The sequence below is a fragment of the Neovison vison genome, chromosome 14, assembly GCF_020171115.1.
Source record: "Neovison vison isolate M4711 chromosome 14, ASM_NN_V1, whole genome shotgun sequence".
Lineage (NCBI taxonomy): Eukaryota > Metazoa > Chordata > Mammalia > Carnivora > Mustelidae > Neogale > Neogale vison.
The window spans coordinates 35,561,125-35,580,703 of record NC_058104.1 but is presented as its reverse complement, the minus strand read 5'-3'; the positions used below and the strand labels follow the sequence as shown (position 1 = coordinate 35,580,703).

The 19,579-nt window shown below is 44.1% G+C and overlaps 1 protein-coding gene across 3 annotated transcripts in view; it reads right to left on the bottom strand.

The window, feature by feature from the left end:
- LOC122895785 (thyroid receptor-interacting protein 11-like) overlaps nt 1-18,740 on the bottom strand; it is a 294,071-nt gene extending 275,331 nt beyond the window's left edge. For 2 of the 3 annotated variants that reach the window (XM_044233482.1, XM_044233486.1), the window contains exon 1: nt 18,540-18,740. The gene's annotated coding sequence lies outside the window, so the exon portion shown is untranslated. Of the gene's footprint in view, nt 1-1,378; nt 1,596-18,539 lie in introns of those variants that run through there. The other variant, XM_044233487.1, reaches the window with a different exon arrangement.
- Between the last annotated feature and the right edge of the window lie 839 nt (nt 18,741-19,579).

Sequence of the window (19,579 nt, the reverse complement as noted above, 5' to 3'; positions counted from 1 at the left end):
GGCTCGATCCCAGGACCCTGAGGTCATGACCTGAGGCTTAACCCCCTGAGCCACCCAGGCGCCCACCCCCTTCTGCAATTTAAAAAAAAAATCTGATATTATCGCTATAAATATGAAAATACAGTACAATATACATACAATAAACTGTTTTTAGTTTCATTGCTGTGTATACTTTCCTAGGTATATCACCATCAAAATTTGCAGTTTTCTTAAAAACACACAGAAAACTAAAAGGGAAGCCCCACACTAAAATTCCACATAATTCACAAAACACTGAACTTTCTCTATACCAATTCAAATACTTTTTACACTGTAAAAAGTATTTCCTTAAGAAGATGCAAAGTATACTCCTTTCTAGTCACGACCACAATTAGGAATAAACTATATTCACCACCTTAACAAGAACTTCCACAGCAAATAATTCGCTGTCGTCACACACAGACAGCACTGTTTGGGGTCTATAAGCTTCCGAAACCATCCCACGATTTATACGGCCCGGGCACGATGCTCTGCAATGTGAAGAGAATCGATAACATTTCAAACGTGGGTAGAAAAGGTGACGTGACAATCCTGAGACCTGAAAAATTTTTTCGGCCCCTAGAGCACATATGAAGCACCCAGTTCAGACCCTCCAAACAAGGCCCAGGGCCAACTCCAGGCACTCCGGTTTCCCAGCTCTTCACCCCGGCCCGAGAAAGGAGGGAAAACAACTTTTGTCGGGCTCTTCTTCCCCGGAACTGGCAAACCAGCGGGCAGTGCTCTGGCCTGCACACGTTTTACAGGGAGGCCTCCGTCGGGGCGGGGAAGGCAGATAGCGGGAAAGCCTGGCTTCGACGCCCCTTCTCCCCCCGTCACCAAGCCGCAAGCAGCCTCGGCCGGCCGCCACGCCGAGCGACCCCCAGGCCCCTCCGCGGAGGCGAGCTCGTTGTCCTGTGACGCCGCCGCTAAACACCGCAGAAACGCAGGGCGGCGGGCGAGTCCCGAGAGTCCGGGCGGTGGGGAGGACGGCGGAGGGCTAGCTTGGCGGCCGTCCCGAGCGCGCCACAAAGCCTTCGGCGCCCGTCGCTGTAGTGCCCGAGCAGGCTGGGGCAGAAATTTCAGGCCCGCGGGAGGGGTGGGGAGGAACGAGGGCTCCGGGGTGAACGCCGCGCCCACAGGCGCCCCCCCCCCCGCCCGCGCCCGTACAACCAGCGACTGCCCCGCCCCGCACAGGCCCGCGCAGCCGGCCTTCCTCCCCCGCGCGGGGCCCGGTCCACCCGCCCGCCGGCTCCTCGCCCGCGCTCCCTCACTCTCGCCCGCCGCATTCCCCCTTTCCCGCACCCCCGCCGCCGCCGCCGCATTCCCCCTTTCCCGCACCCCCGCCGCCGCCCACACTCACCTCAGCTGCCCATCCGGGCGCCGCGGCCCGTCGACCTAGTTTCCCCAAAAAAAGTCTCCGGTGTGCTATGCCCGATGTGTGGGGGTGGGGGGATGTTACCGGGTGGTCGCCAGGGGTTCGGGAGCGGGGGCCGCGCCTTCAACGCAGCTGCAATCCTAGCCCGCCATCTGGTGGTATTTTCCACACGCCAAGGGCGCCGCTGCAGACTTGGGTCCGAACCGCCCTCTGCCGGCCCCGACCCGCACGCCGGCAAACGCTTTCCTGTGGGGATTGCAGGCATGCGCACCAGCGGGGCGGGAAACGCGGCCGCTGCGTGGAGACCCCGCCCCCGCGGGGAGCCGTACCTAGCTCAGCCAGTCGCAATTAGCGGGCACCTCTAGGTGAGGACGTTGTAGATGGTTCTTGGGCCGCCTGAGGCTGGTGGAAGGGCTGCCACTGTGGCGGCTGCGCGCCCCGCTAGCGGAGTTGCTGCCTGCCATTTTGGGAGCTCTCCCGAGACCTGGGAGGGAGGCCCGGCCCTGGCCCCTTCACCGGGGCCCCTCCCCACGTCTCGAGACTAGTGCTGCTCCGCAGCTCCGCCTGATCGTGCTGTCCGCGTCCGACGTTGGGTCGCCCGTTGCGGAAATGGGAAGGGGTAAAGGAGCCAAAGCCTTCTCCCGCCTCTCCTGGGTTTGAAGAGGGTCTCTGAGCTTAGCATTGCGTTAGCTATACTTCTCGTTGACAGCTGCAAGGCGCTTTCGCGAGGAAGGCTGAAAAGGTGTGGAGAACTGTTCAGGCCCTCCCGTGCCAATCTAGACGCTGCCATGCCTGCTCCGGGCCGGCTGGCGTCGTCCCTGCCTCTGGAAAGCAGACCCTCTCCTTAGTGCTGGCTTTGCATAAGGCGGCAGCGCTGGCCAGTTAGTGAGAAAGGAATGTAGCTAGACCGGGAAAATACAGCCTCAGTTTTGGAATGCGATTTCTCTTCCCACAGCATAGGGCTATTTTCAGTGGCTCTGAAATGGACGTGAGAAGTGACTAACGTGAGATCGTGATCAAAATATGCCCTTGAACGTCGCCTCTTCCTAGCCGCGCGTTTCCGTGACGGTGGCGCCTACCTTTCACCTGCTCACGACTTTTCAGTACAAAAGTGAATCCTTAATCTCCCGGCTCATCAACCCAATTAGTGACTAAATTCTCTGTTGCTAGAGCCGGCTCTGTTTTAATATTGCCTTAGAATGGCTCAAATCCTTTACAGTCCTCAGAGTCAATCTTCAGTAAATTACCCTAATTTCTGGTTTCTTTCCAAAAAGGGCACAAAGTGTGTGGCGGTTTGACTGGAGGAAGTCGCAACCGACCTAAACACACACACGCACAGGCACTAATCTCTGGTTTCTTTTATATTCTTTGCAAAGACTGTTTCCAGCTTTCCTTGTTATTAAAGGTGCCAGGTGCAATCTGTACTAAAAGGGGTGGCTCAGTGGGTTAAGCCGCTGCCTTCAGCTCAGGTCATGGTCTCAGGGTCCTGGGATTGAGTCCCGCATCGGGCTCTCTGCTCAGCAGGGAGCCTGCTTCCCTCTCTCTCTCTCTGCCTGCCTCTCCGACTACTTGTGATTTCTCGCTGTCAAATAAATAAATAAAATCTTAAAAAAAAAAAATAATAACTTCATTTAGTTTCCAGGGATCAAAGCAATGTGATTACAAATTCTCCAGTTTGATATTCTCTCCATCTTGAAGTATCTGTAGTCACATTGTGTTCCTGATCTCAAAAATTCTCACCAAATCAACCTGTTCTCTTTTTTCCAAAGCCAGTCTTCCTTGGACGGTGTAAGCCACCCCTTCTCACTTCCCTCCACCACTACTTTTGTAAGGTCTTGTATCTTCAATGTCCTTATCCACCAGCTTCTTCCTTTTTTGCTTTTCAACACACCGTTACTGCTGTTTTTTTTTTTTTTGGTTTTTTGGTTTTTTGTTTTTTAATTTCAGTGCTACTATTCTCTCCAGGTACTGTATTATCAGCCTTTCTTTCACACACATTTCTGAAAAGAAGCAGTCACTGCCTTCATTTGCACTTTATCCCTTAGCTTAATTAGACTTCATAACAAAATGAACTTACACTTTAAGATCGACAGAGTTATAATTTCCGACCATTTTCTCCTTCCTCATTTTCTTGGCATATCCAACCCCTAGCCCCTTCTTAAAATCCTACTTCCCTTTATTTAAGGACAATTCCTGATTTTTACAAGCTACCTGATTTACTGGTCTTATTCCTTTGCTAGCTCCTGCTCTTCATCCCACAGTTCAACTCCCTAATTGTCCTCAACCACATTCTTGCACTTTTTTTTTTTTAAGATTTTATTTATTTATTTGACAGAGAGAGATCACAAGTAGGTAGAGTCAGGCAGAGAGAGAGTGGGAAGCAGGCTCCCCGCCGAGCAGAGAGTCTGATGTGGGGCTCGATCTCAGGACCCTGAGATCATGACCTGAGCTGAAGGCAGAGGCTTAACCCAATGAGCCAGCCAGGTGCCCCCGCATTCTTGCATTTTAAAAGTCTCCCAAAATTACTGGTTCTGATTTTTCCTCAGCTAAGATTCCTCACGTTCCGATTACTTGCCAGGAAGCTCCAGTTCAAAATTTAAACATTTAAAATAATGCTTTCTTAAAATTCAGATTTCCCAATTTCTCTTCACATTGTAATCTCTGTAGTAATTAAAAACAAGGACTTTGAAACAATACTGCTCTAGAAAGCTGTGTGACCTTGGACAAATCTCTTTGTACCTCAGTTTCCTCAGTTGTTGGAAAAAACAACAGTACCTATCTCATAGAGTCACTATGAGTATTAAACAAATTAACAATTCTACAGAAATGCCATTGGTATTATTGCCGTGTTATTTTTATCTTGCTAAGAACTTTTTAGCCATTTTAAAAAATATCCAAGGGCACGGGGCGCCCGAGTGACTCAGCGGGTTAGGCCTCTGCCTTCGGCTCAGGTCATGATCTCGGGGTCCTGGGACTGAGCCCCGCATTGGGTTCTCTGCTCAGCTGGGAGTCTGCTTCCTCCTCTCTCTGACTGCCTCTCTGCCTACTTGTAATCTCTTTCTGTCAAGTAAATAAATAAAATCTTTAAAAAAGAAAAAAAAATCCAAGGGCACAGAGTAGTCAACTTTCTGAGTTTAGAGAAATCTAAAATTTTCTTTATTTTGCCCTCTCACTTAACTCAATAGTTAAGCTGATGTTTATAAATAATTACTTAGTGTCCTATGTTCTAAATTGTAAGGCTAGGCTTGACTCCACCATAACAAGTATAATAGCCTTCTAAAAAGTCTTTGTCTTTCATTCACTACCCTTAAAAAAACGCACAAAAGCTTTCTGTGATTCCTATAGTTTATAAAATATAATCAAAAATACTTAATGGTATGCAAGAATGACTTGATCTTTTTCCAATTTCTGTCTCTTCACAAATTTTTCATATTAGTTGATTCAGACTGAAAAATCATAAATACAAACAAACAATAGGTACATTTAAAGTTTAGCTATTTGGTAAAATAAAGTAATGGTTATCATAATGTGTTGACTTTGTTATGTAATCACACATCTCCCAGGAGCCTCTGCATTTGTGAAATTCTTAAGATTCCAAAATTCTTGGCAAAGATTTTCAAATACCACAATTTTCATGAACAGCATCAACCCATAGGTATGAACAAAATATCAAAAGCGATATCTGAAACTACTGTGGATAGTAGCTCAAGATCCTTAAATATTTAGGGTTAGGGGTCCCTGGGCAGCTCAGTGGATTAAGCTTCTGACTCGGGATCTCAGCTCAGGTCCTGATCTCAGGATTGTGAGTTCAAGGCCCATGGTGACTCCACAGTGGGCCTGGAGCCGACTTAAAAAAAAAAAATTTAAATTACTTAGGATAGGGAATATAGTATTGGTAGAGCAACCATTTGCTTAGTCCACATTTCTTGGTGACCTTGGTATTCTACTTCATTTTGCTCATTTCAAATGATCTGAAATGAGCCCTGGCCAATTTGAAGTTTCATTCTTGAGGGGTTAGATGTCTAAAAAGGAAGACACATACCCATTTGTTTTATTTCAACTCAGTTTCTTAGCCAACCTGGTACAAAAGTAGGTAGTTAGTATTATCACTGCCTTCGGCTCGGGTCATGATCTCGGGGTCCTGGGATTGAGTCCCGCGTTGGGCTCTCTGCTCAGCGGGGAGCCTGCTTCCCTCTCTCTCTGCCTGCCTCTCCATCTACTTGTGATTTCTCTCTGTCAAATAAATAAATAAAATCTTAAAAAAAAATTAAAAAAAAAATTAAAAATTACATTTACAGAGTTATACATCAATGTATTGTAAGTGTAATATAAGTGCACTGAAGAATAAATGGTTAACATTTATTAATGAATACCATGAAGAACTTTGCCTTATAATACAAAAAGCTAGTTGGTGACTATTTACTTATTTATTTATAAAAGATCTATTTATTGGGGCGCCTGGGTGGCTCAGTGGGTTAAGACGCTGCCTTCGGCTCAGGTCATGGTCTCAGGGTCCTGGGATCGAGTCCCGCATCGGGCTCTCTGCTCAGCAGGGAGCCTGCTTCCCTCTCTCTCTCTCTCTGCCTGCCTCTCCATCTACTTGTGATTTCTCTCTGTCAAATAAATAAATAAAATCTTAAAAAAAAAAAAGATCTATTTATTTATTTAAGTAATCTCTACACCCAATGTGGGCTCAAACTCGTGACTCCAAGATTAAAAGTGACGTGCTCTACTGACAGCCAGCCAGGTACCCCCAGTTTGTGACTATTTAGATGACAAATTAACTTTAAAATTTGTCTTTTTCCGGTTTGGATAATCTTAGCACAAATAAGATTTCAGAATTATCCTATTGACCTTTAAGTTCTGCTTGAAGTGAAAGACAGTCAGCCAACTTGTTCTCATAATGATAATGATGGTGTTCCTTTCACGGAAGTCTCTTTTTATTTTAATGATTTTATGGTTTTAGAGCAGTTTTAGGTACAATAAAGGAAGGTACGGAAGGAGGAAAGAATGGAGATTTCCCCTATACCCCCTGCCCACACGTGCATGGCCTCCTTCCCCATTATCAATATTACTCACCAGAATGATATATCTGTTACCAAAGATGAACCTATATTGACACATCATAATCACCCAAAGTACGTAGTTTACCTTAGGGTTCACTCTTGGTGATTTATATTCTGCTGGTTTGGACAAATGTATAATGATCTATATAGATCATTATAATAACATACTAGTATTTTCATTGTCCAAAAAAATCTGTCCTGTGTATACTCATCCTTCCTTCTTCCTGACCTCTGGCAACCTCTGGCAACCACTGATCTTTCTATTGTCTCCACAGTTTGTCTTTTCTAGAATGTCATATAATTGAAATCATACAGTATGTCGCCTTTCAGATCGGCTTCTTTCACTCAATAATATACTTTAAGCTTCCTCCATGTCTTTTCAGGACTAGATTGCTTTTTTTTTTTTTTAAGATTTTATTTATTTGTCAGAGAGAGAGAGCGAGAGGGAGCACAGGCAGAGTCAGAGGGAGAAGCAGGCTCCCTGCGGAGCAAGGAGCCCGACCCGGGACTCGATCCCAGGACGATGGGATCATGACCTGAGCCGAAGGCAGCTGCTTAACCAACTGAGCCACCCAGGCGTCCCCAGGACTAGATTGTTCATGGATTTTTAGTGCTGAATAATAATCCATTGTCCAGATGTACCACAATTTTTTATTTATCCATTCATCTACTGAGGGATATCTCGGCTGCTTCCAGGTTTTGGAAATCATGAATAAAGCTGCTATAGGCATTCCTATGCAGGTTTTTTCCTGAACACAAGTTTTCAACTCATTTGGATAAATACCAAGGAGTGTGTGATTGCTGGATCATATGGTAAGAATATATTTAGTTTTGTAAGAAACTGCCAAATTGTCTTCCAAAGTGGCTGAACCATTCTGCATTCTACCCAGCAATATATGAGGGTTCCTATTGCTCCACATCCTTGTCAGCATTTGGTATTGTCAGTGTTCGGGATTTTGGCCATACCACTAGGTATGTAGTGGTATCTCATTGTTGTTTCAGTCTGCATTTCGCTGGTCACATCTTTTCCAGTGCCTGTTTGCCACTACATATCTTCTTTGGTGAGATACCTGTTAAGGTCTTTGGCCCATTTGTGTGTGTGTGTGTGTGTGTGTGTGTGTTGTTTGTTTACTTACTGTTGCATTTTAAGAATTCTTTGTATTCTTAAAATGTACACTGTACATTTGTGAATGTACATGTACAGTGTACGCTGAATGTACCGTGTACAGTGTACACTGTAAAACTATGTGAATAGGAGCCAAAGATTCTTATACATTCCTTAAGGTAGAGAATAAAGTATCAGTAAAATAACCATTTGCTTACTCCAATTTTCTTGCTGTTTTTAGGATTTCCACATCATTGCTTATTTTAAAAGATCTGGAACGAAGCCTGACCCACTTTAGGGAGTCTTCCTCAATAGGATAGATACAAAATAAAATATTGTTTTTATATAAACAGGAAAAAAGAGCATCTATTTTTTCCAGTCAAAGAAATGCACGCATGGCAATAAATAAAAAGAAACTAATTAAATTATAACAGAACATTAGCACAAAAGAATTTATGATGAAAAGCAACAAATATATAACCCTTTCTACTTCTAGGATCAATCCCCAGGGCCAACCTCTTTTACATGTTTTTGTTTGTGATTGTTTAAGCATTTCTAAATATGCTCGTATCAGCTTTACGCAGTAGCTAATGACTCCTGGCTGTGAAAGGTAAGGATTAGGCTAACATCCACTTCAGCGTTTAACAGTTACATCCATTTTAGCGTTTTTTGTTGTTTATCTTTGAAACTTTTAATAATATACTGTGAAACTCTAGAGAATATTTCAACCTTAATTAGAAAGTATTTCAACTCTCCAATTTTACTACTGCCATTCTTTCTTCTCATTCCACTCACCTCCCTTTAACGTAATGGTCAATAAGTCTTTCCTATTCTGTCCTCTGAGCACTCAAAGTTAGCAGCAAACTTCCAAGCTAAGAAGAGTGCCAAAATCACATTTTCTTCTCCACAAAACTTCTGTCAGAACCACTAGAAAGTCAAAGGAAAATGTGCAGAACATGAAGATCAAATGGATTCTCTTCCCTTACTATCAATCGCCCAAATATTTATGCTTCATATTTGAGACACAAACCGCTTATACGGCTTTGTTTTTCCTAGAGTTTCAGATTGCCTCCCTCTCCCAACTGTGTATTTTACCTAATTTTTCGTATCAAGTCTTTTCATTTTCTCTACTCTTTTAGAGATTCTCTTTCTTCTGCTCCCTGGTACTTGTCCCTAATCATCTAATGAAACTGGGCTTCTGTCTCCCCTTTACCTAATTTTCTTTAACCCTGCTACCCACCTTTCCTTTTCTCTGTCTGCTTCATGGTTGGAGCCACTTTTTCTAGAATCCATTTCTACTTTTTTGGTTTATCTTTTTGTTTTTTTCTGGAGAATATCCTCAATAACTACTTCTAAAAGAATCGGAGGGAAACTTTTATTTATTTATTTTTTCAAGATTTACTTATTTTAGAGAGAGAATGCAAGAGCAGGGGCCAGAGGAGTAAGGGGAGGAAAGGGAGAGAGAGTCTGAAGCAGACTCTGCTCTGAGCACATAGCCTGCCTTGGGGCTCAATCTCATGACCCTGAGATCACAATTTGAGATGAAACCAAGACACTGACTGTGCCACTCAGGCGCCTACTTTCAGTCTGTTAACATTTGCAAACATTTTCATTCAGCCTGGTCTGTATACCTGATTGACTTTCCTCGGAACTCTAAAGGCATTGTCTGGTGTACTCTAGTGTTCAGTGTTATTAATAAATTGGGTGGAAGTGTAGTCTTATTCTTGATAAATGACTAGTTTCTTAATTCTCTCATCACCAGAAGTTCATACATGTTTAATTTACTTTATTACCTGTAAGTCATCTCTGGGTTAAGGGCGTCTGAGTCGCTCAGTTGGTTAAGCAACTGCCTTCAGCTCAGGTCATGATCCTGGAGTCCCAGCATCAGGTCCCACACTGGGCTCCCTGCTAGGTGGGGAGTCTGCTTCTCCCTCTGACCCTCTCCCCTCTCATGCTCGCACATTCTCTCTCTCAAATAAATAATAAAATAACTCATCTCTGGGTTGAAATATTTTATGAAAACAAGGGCTCCTGAGTGGCTCAGTTGATTAATGTTCAACTCTTTTTGATTTCGACTTAGGGCTGTGAAAGCGAGCCGTGCATGGGCTCTGAGCCAGGTATGGAGACTGCCCAAGATTCTTTCTCTCTCCATCTACCACTGCCCCCTCCCCAACTCCCCCACTCATGTCCATTCTCTCTCTAAAAAAAATCTATCTATCTATCCACACACACACACACACACACACACACACACAATTTGAGTATGTTTTATATAATGAAAACATACTCAAATCACTTCCTATATAATCTTTCAGTGCATGTTTTTTATAATCAACTTATTTCTAAAAAAAGAACTTTTTAACAGAAATACTACAAGCACGAAACCAATTGAAAAATAAAAGTTATTTGCCTTTCCTTTCCCTTGACATCTTACTTCCCCTTTCCAGAGGCAGACTGTTATTCATTTCCAGAAGTTTTGGACTTTCTCTTTTATCTGAATGTTATGACATTTCTAGGGATAAAAATTTAATAGCAAGCCATCAGGATCAGAATTGCAGATTTTTCTTTCTGAATTAATGTAAGCAATCAATGACTACAAGTATCTTGTCGATAACACTTATGTAGACATTTATGGAGCTCCTGCTAGTATATATGGCAGAGAATTGGTGTGATTTTTTGTTTGTTTGTGTTTTGAGCTTTTGTTTGCTTAGGTTTGGTTTGGTTAGAGTTTTATTGAGGTGAACTACACAAATTCAAAGTATGATTTATTTTTTTTTAAAGATTTTATTTATTTATTTGACAGACGGAGATCACAGGTAGGCAGAGAGGCAGGCAGAGAGAGAGGAAAGAAAGCAGGCTCCCTGCTGGGCAGAGAGCCCGATGTGGGGCTCGATCCCAGGACCCTGAGATCATGACCTGAGCTGAAGGCAGAGGCTTCAACCCACTGAGCCACCCAGGCGCCCCTCTTTTTTTTTTTAAGAATTTGTTTTAACGTTTTATTTACTAATTTAACAGAGAGGGAGAGTACAAAGCAGGGAGAGCAGCAGGCAGAGTGGGAGGGAGAAGCAAGCTCTCTGCTGAGCCAGGAGCCAGAACACTAGGATCGTGACCCGAGCCGAAGGCAGCCACTTAACAAACTGAGCCACCCGGGCGTTCCAAGACCGTAGTCTTTACTTTTAACTTTCAATTGATGATTAATCTCTCTTAGCTTTTCATTATATTTTCCCAGCACATCAATCTGGCTAAGGAATAACTACCTGTTTTAGTCAGCTTGGACTACTATAACAAAATGCCATAGACTGAATGGCTTGATCAAATTGATTTCTTACAGATCTGGGAAGTCTGAGATCAAGGTGCCTGCTGCTCAGTTCAGTTCCTGGTTAGAGCTCTCTTCCTGGCAGGCAAACACCGACTTTCTCACATTTGTTGCCATACTTGGGAGGGAAAGAAAATAGTGCCATTTAATTTAATTTATTTTTTTTATTATTTTATTTATTTATTTGACAGACAGAGATCACAAGTAGGCAGAGAGGCAGGCAGAGAGAGAGAGAGAGAGAGAGAGAGAGGAGGAAGCAGGCTCCCTGCTGAGCAGAGACCCCGATGCGGGGCTTGATCCCAGAACCCTAGGATCATGACCTGAGCCGAAGGCAGAGGCTTTAACCCACTGAGCCACCCAGGTGCCCTGAAAATAGTGCCATCTTAAAGATTTAAAAAATAAATCAAGAAACTTTACATAAAATCTGGTTTTGTGACTGTTCCTGAAGACAAGAAAAAGAACAAAGGGGGTGGGGGGGGAGAAAACCTGGCAGCATTGGACAACATAGCAAGAAACAGTTGGCTCTGAGAATAAGCTACCTGTCTAAACCAGTCTAAACTGGCTTTGAGCTCCCCATAAGTCATAATCTCCATCCCCCCCAACACGGAGGCCAAGTGTCAGTTTGTCATTCACCATAAGGCTTAAACTGTTGATTTTGAGTTTCCCCTGCTTCCCGGTACTTACTTAGGTTATCTGTCTGACTCCCGTGGGTATTTGAATTACTGGCCCTTGCTCTATAGTCTTTTTATAGTCCACCTAAAGACCAAATCCAGTGAAACAAAATCACAGTGTCTGAGTATTCAGCAGCTTTATTAGAAGACAAAAAAATGTGTATAAAATATCCATCAGCAGATAGTGGATAAATTGTAATCATACAATGCAATACCACAGCAGCACTAAAAAGTAATGGATGATTGATATACACGAAAACATGGTTGAATCTCAATTCCGCTGAGTAAAAAAATAAAACAAAAAGAGCACAGAAGGGTATTATTCCATTTATATAAAGTTCCAGAAAATGGAATTATCTGATAGTGATAGAAAGCAGACCAGTAGACGGAAAGCAGAGCAGTGGCTGCCTGGGGGATGGGATGACTAAGTGAGGCAGGGGAAAATGAATTACAAAGGGCTGGCTATGAGGCGACTTTTGTGGTTGATGAATATATTTATTATCCTGATTGTGGTGATGGTTCTGTGGGTTTATGTATGTGTCACAGCTTATTAAATCATACTTTGAGGGCACCTGGGTGGCTCAGTGGGTTAAGCCGCTGCCTTCGGCTCAGGTCATGATCTCAGGGTCCTGGGATCGAGGCCCGCATCTGGCTCTCTGCTCAGCAGGGAGCCTGCTTCCTCCTCTCTCTCTGCCTATGGGGGGGGAATGGGACTTAACACATTAGATGAGGATATCCCCAGACGTGGCCCGAAGTTTCGTATTAAGATCTATTCCTCCCACGTTGTTCTGAGATAATGCAGAGATCTCTTCCCATCAAGGCAACAAATGACCTCCCTCAAAAGATTTGCTCTTGGATGTCTACTGTCCAGTAGGCCTTAATGATGTTCAGTCTCAATGTTCTAGATAGGGTAACAGAGGAAAGGAACTATACCCCAAAGGAACTGTAATTAATATCTAGTCAGCATGAACTGAGACTGAATGTGTAGGATTGAACTTTGAGGGCACTTGATGAAAGGAGAGGAACATAAGGCAGATAACAGAGAAGTTATCAATGATGAAAAGGAAAGGAACATAAAGCGGATAACAGAGAAGTTAGATTTGGATGCACTCTCCCAGTACTTCAAGATTTAACATCATCATAAGAACCCCAGGAGACCACGTGACTTACTATTAGGATAGCTTCTAGAAGCATGGAAAAGGTGATGGCCCAATGCAACATGAGGTTAAAATGCCAGAGTTGCCATGGGAGACAGTGGAACAAAGAATTGAAAAGATCAGACAGTTGGTTATGCTGGAGACCATATACTACGTAAAGATGAAAAACATGCCAGATGATTCACTTACAGAAGGTCAGGAGGCTGTACCATATGTCAAGGACATAAGAAACGTATTGTTGTGAGGGGCACCAGTCTCATTAGGAGCTTCAGTGATGACTCTCCATGGGCCAGATCTGATGGCAAAGGAAGCCATTAAAGAACTGGGTTTACTGAGAGCAATAGGTAAAATATAACCCCAAAAATTATAGAGTCCAGATTATGGTGTTTAATGTTCAGAAGCCAAGTTAGACAATTATTGGAATATAAAGTCAGAGGTGCAAGCCAAGGGAAGTGATCTACAAAGAATCATAGAGATAAGTAATAGAACATGCTGTCCCTAGGGGAAACATAGATGGATATCCAATGAGGGTACTACTACATCTGATGATACCGTTTCTGTCTTCAGATGAATTTAAAAAAATATATAGCCAGGAGACTGAGTCAATCACCCCAATTAACATCATGATTCCTTGCCGAGTTTCAAAACATGAATCTGTTTTTCTACCTGGAGCTTATTAACTGAAGAAGAGATCATGTCCCCGTGAGAAGGGAACCTGCAACACTATGGGAAATGTACACAGTAATGATTTCTTCAGTATTTCCCCAAATATTATTCCAAAACATTTGTACCTAAGACCATTTACTCAGACAACTACGCACTGGGAAAATGGGGATATGTAAATATTTCAAGGACTGTGACCACAGAGTCTGAACTGACATTGATACTTAGAGACCCAAAGAATCAACACGGTCCCCTTCTTAGAGTACGTGCATATTGGGGGGGGGGTGCGGGGGGGGGTGTCAGGTAATAAATGAAATCCTATTCAAAGTCCAGGCTACAGGAAGCCCACTGGTCTATAGACCCACATGTGAGTTATTTCTTCTATCCTCAAATACATAATCAGAATATATATACTTCATAGATAATACAAACCCCCTCATTGGGTCCTTGGCCTATGAAGTAACAGCTATGAGGAAGGCCAAATGGAAGCCTCTGAAACGCGCCCTAGCCAAGAAACATATTAAAAACAACAACAACAAAAAAAACCACAACAGTATTGCTGGGGGGCAGGGATGGTGGAAAACAGAGCTATTCTTAAAGAGCTTAAGGATGCAAAGGTGTTGAATCCCAACCATACCTCCTGACTGAGGAGTTGAGCTCTGCACTGTTGGAAGGTACAGGTCTCCAAAGGGAACACAGCAAGACTTCCCCTGAACTTATGAACTATGGCTGCCAACCTGAGCTCTTTGTGTTCTTTGAATCCAGGAACCAGCAGGCAAAAATAGGAGTCACCATTCTGGCATGAGAAGGTTATACAACAAAGGCATGGAGGAATATGCTTGGCATTCAAGAGACCCAACTGGACACTTCTTGGTGCACCCTTCCCCAATTTTGACTAGAAATGCACAAGTGTGGCAATTTCAGTCTAAAACGGGCGTAGTGACCAGGAGTTCCTCCCCTTCAAGGATGAGGGTCTAGGTCATGTCACCAAGTAAGCCGCTGGGACCAGGGAGGGTGATGGCTGAGGGTAAGAGGAATCTAGAATAGACAGAACAAGAGGGAGAAAATGAGTATCAGTTATAACCCTCAGGCTAGCTGCAAGACCAGGAATTGTAGTTTGTTTCATCAACCTTCTTTTTTTTTCAAGTTTCCAAAGAGAAAGGGCCCACACTAACAATAATGTTGCTACTCCCAGAACATATATGAAGAAATATATCTGAACATAAAAAAGGGTAGACTGCAGTGGATACTGACCATAATATGCTACCCATATCTGTCTTGAGTGAAGGATCTGTTACCCTAACTTCTGGGAATGCTATGAGCTGCTTCAGAGATTGCCTCCAGTGCAGAGAGGCTTATTTCTTCCTGGGATGGCCCATATCCAGTGACTCATCAATACCAGGGTGTAAAAAGGCCTGTCCATCTCAGTCCAATTTGGGATAGCTCTGAGAGGCCATTCAAGCACAAGAACTCCCTATGATGTCACCTGAGGCTCACATTTGGCATGCATCCTGTTTTATACATCCAGATATATTTTTATAGAAATTAAAAATATTCTTTGTTTTCAAACAATATGCACTGACATAAAAACATCACAGCACAGTAATAAATGTTAGAAATCAATATAGAAGATTATAGGTACAGTTTGATACCAATTTTGACATTATTTGGGAGATTGTTTCTTAACGGCATATATACAGGGCTATGTATATATTTACACACACATACCTATAAATACTCAAAGGAAAAGACTGGGAGAAAAGGTATCAAAATGTTAACAGTGGTTATTTCTGAATGCTAGAATTGCAGATCCTTCTAAACATCTTTAACACCTTTTCTAACTAAAAAAAAGCAACAGACATGTATGCGGTTACTAAAGAAAGAATCTTGCAGAAGAGTAACTAAACCTCTCTCTCATTCCAGATGCCCAGATCCCTCTCCAGAGGAACCATTTTTACAGATTTCTTAGGTCTGACTCCAGAAATACTCTGTACCTATATATTAGCATGGAGGTTTGTAATCTCCCTTTTATACTTTCTTATTTCTTATACAGATAAGAGCATACTGTTAACATTGTCCTACATCTTCCTTTTTCCCTAACAACTGGACTTGGGATTATTTATCTCTATATATCTACAGTTGACCCTTGAATATAACACAGGTTTGAACTGTGTGGGTCCATTTACGTGTGGATTTTTTTACAGTTCAGCACTATAAATGTGTTTCTCTTTCTTATGATTTTCTTAATAACATTTTCTTTAGCTTACCTTATTGTAAGAATACAGTATATAATATACAGAGAATACGCAATCTGTGTTATGTTTGTATTATCAGTCAGGCTTCCAGTTGGCAGCAGGCTATTAATAGTTAAGTTAGGAAGAGTCAAAATTTATATATGAATTTTTGACAGCATGAGAGGTCATACGCCCAACCCCTATGTTGTTCAAGGGTCAACTGTACTCTCTTTCTAACAGCTGAATAGAATTTCATTGTATGGATGTACCATGTAGACATTTAGGTTGTTTTAAGTCTTTTACTGTTATAACATTCTTATATATCCACCTTTTCAAGCATGGGGGGTACACCTGCAGGGTAAATAGAATTGCTCGATCAAAAGTTACATGTATTTTAAATGTGTCATTATTTTTAATTGCCCTTCAAGGAGAGAGTACCAATTTATATCCACAAACTACAAAAACAAAAACAAAAGAAGATTTTTTTTTTATTTATTTATTTGACAGAGAGAGAGAGAGAGAGATCACAATTAGGCAGAGAGGCAGGCAGGAGGTGAGGAGTAGACTCCCTGCTGAGGACAGAGCCCCATGTGGGGCTCGATCCCAGGATGCTGAGCTCATGACCTGAGCCGAAGGCAGAGGCTAACCCACTGAGCCACCCAGGCGCCCCACCCCACTAACAATTTCAAGAGAAATTTAAGACTTCTGTAAGAATATTTATTGTAGCCTATTCACAATGACCAAAAACTTGGATACAACAAAATGTCTAATCATCAGATGAACAGATGAACAAATCGTGGTCTATGCACATTACATACAAAGGAGGAAACTACTTTATACCGACGAAGACTCCTTCCTTGACCAAACTCTAGCCAGACTGCTCTGAGCCCTCTTCTCAAGCCTGGTTCATCATATACAAACTTGAACAAACATTAACATGGTTTTCAACAGCACCAGGTCCCAATCCTGGGACAACACCAATCCCCTTAGTGCCTGCCTGAGGAAGCTCAAGGCATCTACTGTTTGTTCAATCAACACTGAAAAGTCAGGCCCTTGTCTCCCAGTGAGAAAATACAAGTGGTTTCATATGGACCAATACCTATTCTACTTTTTGTAATGTGTTACTTCTCTGACGTTATTTGTCCCTGGCCTTATTTCTTCATTTTCTCCTTAAAATGCCTTCTTACAAATCGAGGTGGAGTTTCATTCATGCGGGACTCTTTTCCTGATTGCTACAGTTATTACTGATCAAAATCCCGTCTCTCCACTTTAACCAGGATCAGGCTTTCTTTATCTTTGATAAGTGCACACAACATGGATAAATCTCAAAGAACCCGCTGAGTGAAAGAAGACAAAGGAATTACATATGGCAAGATTCCATTCACACGTTGTTCAAGACGGGGCAAATCACAGATTTGCCATAAATCTACCATAGATCCTGAAATCAGAAAATGACCAGCGGCGGTAAGGAGACTAACTACAAAGAGATACGAGGGTAACTTCTGGAGCTTCAGATCCCCAGTTGATGCACTTTTTTTAAGTAACCAAGTTTGTACAAACTGTTCCCAACAGATATTAAATCCATACTAACAGCTTTTCAAGAAACATAACTGTAATAAGTTACTGAAAACTATTTTCTTTCTCTCTGATCATTTCAGTGGCACATCAGATTCCCTTAGCAAATAACAGTCAATAAGAGAAAAACTATTTCTGATTCAACAGTGCTACACATGTGGTCAACAGCCCCTACAAACTGGAGAAGAAATGAAGTTGGGTCGAAGCCATTTAAATTCACATATATCACCACAGACTGTCCCCAAGTCTTCAAAACGTCTGTATTTATCTATTTTTTGAATCAACCACTACTAATACCTATTACATGTCATACATGGCTCTAAGTCTTTTATTAATGTTAAATACCGTATCGTCTATGAAGTGGATTATTACCATCCCCATTTCTCCCATCAGGAAACTGAGATAAAGAAGTGCTTCAGTAACACAGCTCTTAAGTGGCAGAGCTAAGATCAGCTTGGCACTGGACTCCATGGTTAAAATCACTATGCTAAGTCCTCAAGTACCTACAGAAAGTGCAAGTGTTCACTCCAAACCTTGGTTTTCCCCACCCTACAGTCACCACGTGGCTCCAGCCTCATGGACAGTCCATTCTTCTAACAGTTCACACTCCCGTCCTGTTCTAATGGAACACACACCCACATCTACCGTTTGTCTTAGACTTCTGGTCTCAGCTGAAACATCATTTCCAAATTACAAACTCAAACACACCCTGTATTTCTCAGCACTCAAGGAAAAACTGGAATTATGTATTTAACGGGTAATTATTTGCTTTCTGTCTTGACCAAACACTGGTCAGACCTATCCATCATGTGTTCCCAATCACCACCCACTACCACCCAAAAGGAACGGCCCACCACAAAGGGCCCCACTACACCCTTGGCCTCCACCCAAGCGCTCTGGAAAGGACTGGCTCCGCGCACCAGTATTACCCGGTCCCGGGACCGCACTCCCTCCGAACCACCCCCCGCCCCGCCTTGATTCGCCTGATCTCAAGTTCACAGTGGGGATTCTGACAACCCCCAGTAAAATGTAATCTACTCAAGAGGGAGAACCCGAACTTTTCCCCCAACAACACGACACGTACTCCCTTCACGCCGGTCTTCCACCAAGACCTTAGCCCCAACAAGGCCGACACCCCGTCTGCCTGCTACCGGCGCATCCCCAGGCCCGCTATCCCCAGGCCCGGCGCACAGCACAGGGGAGATAATCGGCCGCTCCATAAAACAAAGCCCCGCTCCGGGCTCTTCACAGCCGCGAAAGGAGGGGCGCACGAGCCTGTTCCTGAGACACAGGCCCGCCTCCCACCCAGGTCCCCGCTCCCAGAGGACGCCGGTCCCTGAGCCCGCGCCCCGTAGGTACCTCTGAGCAAAGAAGCATCTTCACAAGCGCCGCGCACTCCCTCGTCGTCGGTATCCAGGAGAAAAGCAGGAGGTGAAAGAGGGCGTCCTCAGTCCGCTGTCCTTGCACGCGGGGGTTCCGGGATGCTGACGCTGTGCCCCGCGGAGAGATGGAAGCGGGGTCCACAAACAGCGACCGGAACCGCCAGCTTCTGAGACGCGTGTGAGAAAAGATGACTCCGCGGACGCAGTGACGCCACTCCCGTCAGCTACGCTAACAACCTTGCCGCTCATTGGCGCGTCTTCCCAGTCGCTGATTGGACAATTTCCCCTTCCGCCTGAGGGAGCTTCCGTGTTGTGTGGGTGGGAAAGAAAGAATTATCCAGTGACACGGAAGCCAGGCCGAGGAGGTTTTAAAAAAAAAAAAAAAGCCCGGGCCAATAAGCTTCTGGATCGACTCGCCAATGAGCAAGAAGGTTTCTGGAATCTGACGTGAGTGACGTCATTGAGCCGCGCCAGCTGAGAGCTGTGGAACCCAGCCCATTTCTCCCGTCTTTTCGGCGTTTGGCTGGTTCCCTCGGCGTCTGTGGACCTCCGCTTCCATGTCCCCGGTGGACACAGCATCCCGGAACCTCCACGCCCATGGCCACTAGCTTGAGGACGCCCGCTTTCCCCTCCTGTTCTTCCGCCTCGACAGGCACAGACGACGAGGGAGTGCGCGGCACTTGTGAAGATGCTTCTCTGTGCAAGAGGTACCTGCGGGGCGCGGGGTCAGGAGCCGGTGTCCCCGCGGGGTTGGGGCCTCGGTGGGAGGCGGGCCTGTGTCTCCTTCGCCAAAAGGTAGCTGTCACCTCGTGCGCCCCTGGTTTCCAACCTGTGAAGAGCCGGGAGCGGGGGGCTTCATTTATGGAGCTGTTAATGATCTACCTGTGCTGTGGGCCGAGCCTGGGGAGAGCGGGACTGGGGATGCGGCCCGAACCAGGCAGACGGGGTGTCGGCCTTCTTGGGGCTGAGGTCTTGGTGGAAGACCGGCGTGAAAGGCGTATGTGTGGTGTTGTCGGG